This window comes from Papaver somniferum, unplaced genomic scaffold (assembly GCF_003573695.1).
Source record: "Papaver somniferum cultivar HN1 unplaced genomic scaffold, ASM357369v1 unplaced-scaffold_139, whole genome shotgun sequence".
Classification (NCBI taxonomy): Eukaryota; Viridiplantae; Streptophyta; class Magnoliopsida; order Ranunculales; family Papaveraceae; genus Papaver; species Papaver somniferum.
This window is the reverse complement of record NW_020623156.1, coordinates 1,090,928-1,095,679: the sequence shown is the minus strand read 5'-3', so window position 1 is coordinate 1,095,679 and position 4,752 is coordinate 1,090,928. Positions and strand designations below refer to the sequence as shown.

Below are 4,752 nucleotides of genomic sequence, written 5' to 3'. Positions count from 1 at the left end.
GTAACTTAGATATTAAAATATTTGGATAAGGGGTGGCTTCAGTTTACTTCTAAATGTGTTACTAAAATTGAAATCATGGTCCCACAAAAACCATTCTCCCCGAAACCAAAAAAAAAATTAAAATAAAAAAATAATAATAATAGTTATTCGTTGGGGGACCCATTGGCCTGCATGTAACGGCAGTAAGGTGTTTGTCCCTTTCTACTTCAATGAAAGCTTTTCTTTCTTGCATGCTTGTTAAATTGATTATGCTTGCTACTCCAATTTTCGAATATATGTTTGGCATTAACCTTTTATAATGGTAGTATATTACTTCAGTGGAGAATTGTCAAGTTCCATACTCTGACCTGGAGAATGTTTATATGATAGTTCACATAAGCTTATGCCATCAATTGTCAGTCTTAGTATAGCCGTGCTTGTGAGTAGGAATGTACTTATAGTTATGTAATCTCTATGTGCACATTTCTGTAGGTAGTCCGGTTCATTTTCTACTTCCACATTATTTGAACTTCAGTTTGAATCGATTAGAACCAACTGTTTTAGTAATGGAAGTAATTTGTCTCATTAGTCTTCGCTATAGCAAGCCATAGTAATGCTACAGATATTTACAACTCCATTGAATACTGACACCGTCTTGCGGATAACCATAGTCACTTGAAGTTCTCCCCCACTATAATCGGAAGTAAGAATAGAGTTCTGGTTTCCCATAAATTGATATTTGGGATATATTAATAAATAGACTTGAATGGTAAAATTAGTGGCATTTGTCGTCTTGTTGAACTATTTAATTCATTTTCATTTGTGCATGGTGGTCTCTGACACGGTGACTAGTTAAGGGAGAGGCGAAACATGGGAAGGAAGTTGGAACTCAGGTGAAAGAAAAGTAATAAAAACTTGCTAAGAGTTCTTCATTCGAGCCCCGCAACAAGGAATAGCTCCCAGCCTCCCACATAAGATGCAGTCCTTCGTGGACTTTTCAGGCCTTATGGGCTTTGAGTGCCCAACTACGTTCTTACTCTCAAATTTCGAAGACAGAATTATTTCAATTATTTCAAGAAGTCAGGATCATGATCTGGGTATTCTAACGCTGATCTTTTAGTAGCAGTTGTACAAGCTTTAGTGGAGTTCGTGTGATTTCATGAAGTAGTGTTCTTTATTGCGCTTAATGTATTTTCCTAAATGACTTCGAATTTCAAAAGTTTACATTTCAACAACGAAGAAGGGCGAGTTTTAGTTCAAAGCATTAATGTAGTACTACTACAGAACCTCAACAAAGGCCGGAAAGCACAGGGAAAAACGTTAATATGTCACTACATTAGTTAAAGAAATGCTATATCAGTTAGAATTTTTACTAATAGTCTAAAATGTTGTTATCATCGAGGGTATAGCTCAGTTATAGAAGCTTCATTAATACTTTCTGCTGATTTACTCGTTGATTGATCTGAAACACTTGCTGTTGCTGGCCGGTCTTCAATCCCTCCGAAATGACTATTTTTCGATTTCTTTTTAATTTGAACACAAAATGCAGGCAGTGAAGGTACTGGCAGAGTAGTGGAGTAGTTATTAAGCATTAGAACGATTAACGCCATTGTTGGTCTGTCAGATGCATCTTCCTGAACACATAACAATCCAATGTGGATGCATCTCATTACTTCACTTTCTGAATGATTGTCCTTCAAAACTGAATCTAACATGTCTAAAGCTGACCCGTTGTTCCAATGTCTCCATGCCTGCATTACTCATCAAATTCTTAAGTACGAAAAACTAGCCTACAATATCCAACTTTAAGTATTGTACACACAAGATTAGATACAATTTACACGTGAAACTGATGGAAACTCACATAGCTGACAAGGTCTCCGGAGATTTCCGGATCGACGAAGGAGTTGTTTTTATTTCCGTTGAGGATCTCAAGAACTAGAACGCCGAAACTAAAGACATCTGATTTTTCAGAGAATTTCCCATGCAATGCGTACTCTGGAGCCATGTATCCGCTGCAGCAAATTTATAATTACTCGACCATTATATATTACCGACTTATGGAAGGAAAAAAAATCAATTGTGCTGTCTAAATTATGGATACTTACTATGTTCCAACGATTCTCTCTGTACTGGCTTGAGTTTGGTCCACTTTAAAAAGTCTAGCCATGCCAAAGTCTGCAATTTTTGGGTTCATATCTGCATCTAATAGTATATTGCTGGCTTTGAGATCTCGATGAATAATCTTAAGGCGAGAATCCTCGTGTAGATAAAAGAAGCCCTCTTGCGATCCCTCCAATAATCTTATACCGTTTTCCCCAATCCAAATATGTACGTTTAACCGAATCTACAAAATCATACGAGCCAATCGTGGAGGTATTAAGCCACTATCTGCATTCATAAATGAAAGAAACCGTTGCTAGCTAGAGAATTATGAAGCAAACCAAATATAAATGTGTCGAGGCTTGAATTCGGCATGAAATTATAGACCAGTAGTCTCTCATGTCTATCCAAGCAGAAGCCTAGCAGTCTTACAAGATTCCGATGCTGCAGTTTAACTAGCAAAGCAACCTCGTTCTTGAATTCTTCTTCGCCTTGATCTGAGTACCTAGAGAGCCTCTTCACGGCTACCAATTGCTCATCTGAAAGGGTACCCTGTTTGGAATAGACATAAAAACAGGAAGAATGTATGAAGAGTTGAGGAGAGCATGCAAATTAACATTGTAAAAAGTCTAGCTAAATCTTTGTAATACCTTGTATACGGGACCAAAACCGCCTTCCCTAAGCTTATTAGCATTAGAGAAACTGTTCGTGGCAGCTCTTATTGTACTGAAGTTGAATTGGACGGATTCATCACTATGAATCTCATATATTTCTTCAGCACCAACAACAAAGTGAGATTCTTAATAACTAAAACTTAATTTTGCTTCCAGAACATGATAATTTTAGGTACTCACTATCAATTTGCTTTGTTTCCCTTGTTGCGCATGCCCAACGTGAACGTAAGCCCCAAATAGTAATTATGCACAGTACAACAACTGAAGGAACAACTACAATAATAACAATTTTGGCAGGTGATTTCCTTGGTTTTTCTGCAAGAATGTATGCAGATTTTGGTTAACAAAACTAAATTTGGGCGCCTTCTATATGTTATCAAATTAACTTTCAAAGGCCGGGAAAGTAAATGTACAACTTACCGTATGCTGGTGGAGGCAGAGGAGATTGAGGAGGTGCTGCAGTAATAGCCTTAGATTCATAGAAAGGATACAACTCATATCTGAAATTACAAATTGGATTCAGAACTCTTGCACCAATTTTTCCATCGCAACATACAGAAAAATTCCCGGCAACCCGACTAAGGCATTTATTGCAATCAGTTGATGAGATGTCTGGTAGTGTATATTGTACTAATCCATATATCTTCCTAGATGTTGCAAAATTTGCTTCTCCAGTAGCAAATTGGTTTTTAGCAACTGTACTTTCTGACTAGTTTATCCACCAGCCTAGCGAGGGTCTTGCTAAACTCATCTTGATTAGTACTAGTAACGGTAGTTTCGTTTACGATATAGAAAGCAGGTTTATCTTGCAAAGTTGGATGAAGTGATTCATTAGAGTACCTTAAAATACATTCTTCATACCATAAGATCCCTTGTTTAGAATTTGGACACCTAATGCTTTTTGTAATGTCTTCAGTTGCTGAATCAAAACAATCTTCGCATTCATTTGATTTAAGATCACTTCTGCACTGGTAAGAGCCGTATACCGTATCAGGCACTACAAAAAAACGTAGCAAAGGCCACTAAAATCTCGCAACCGTTCCAAAAAATTAGTTGCCACAAGATTCCGAAACTAGTCAAAGGCAACTAGTAGTTCCTATATACTTCAGCTACAATTTGACCGCAACTATTATTTTTATTAGTTTCTGAGTTCTTTAGTAACAAGTATATGCCAACTACATGAAATATACTAGTAGCCTGATGCTTTAGAAACTAGGCGAAGGAAACTATTAGTTCCTATATGGTTTGACAACACGTCAATCGCAACTATTGGTTTCATTAGTTTCCAAACTCTTCAGCAACAAAGATATTCCAACTACATATAATGCATTAGTTCCCAAACTCTTCGGCAACTAAGCTTCCACAAGTAACAGATTGCATAGTTTCTTAAGACTTCGGAAACTAAATCCAGCAACTGTGATTGCGAAAGGTTTGAGCACCCAAATACACCAACTAGATTATGTTAATTGTTAAAACACATGTTGCCATTTAAATTAAAAGTTGGAGGCCCTTTGCAGTTATGTTTCTCGTTCTTCAGTAAATAGTTTGCTTAAAAATAATAAAATAGTTTGATGTTTCTCTGCTCTTGTTTCAAGAAGTCACCTACAGTATTACTCGTTGGAACCAAAGTTATATTAAAGAAAATACAAGGGAAAGGGTAAGAATATCCTCCGAATTGAGTTTCCATTAATTAAATAAGAATTTGCTAAATTATAATACTTGTTCTTGATTCGCTATCACACTCATTCTTGATCAGTCTTTTTGAAAACATTAAATTGTGATTTAAGTTAAGGAATTTGAACTACTACTCTTCCCTTTCGAGAATCCTTAACTGTTAAGATGGCGTCACTGTTTGGTATGGGATTTATAAAAGTTTTCACAGTTAAATGTGTAACTTAAATCCTTACAACACTCTGGTTGAATTATTGTTCGGAAATGGAATTAGTGATTAACTTAAATCTCTTGATTAATAAAATGACAGATTCTATCTAGTGAT

General features: G+C 36.3%; 1 pseudogene; it reads right to left on the bottom strand.

Annotated features, from left to right (window-relative positions):
- Window positions 1–1,373: 1,373 nt before the first annotated feature.
- On the bottom strand, window positions 1,374–4,502 carry LOC113335227 (annotated as a pseudogene).
- Between the last annotated feature and the right edge of the window lie 250 nt (window positions 4,503–4,752).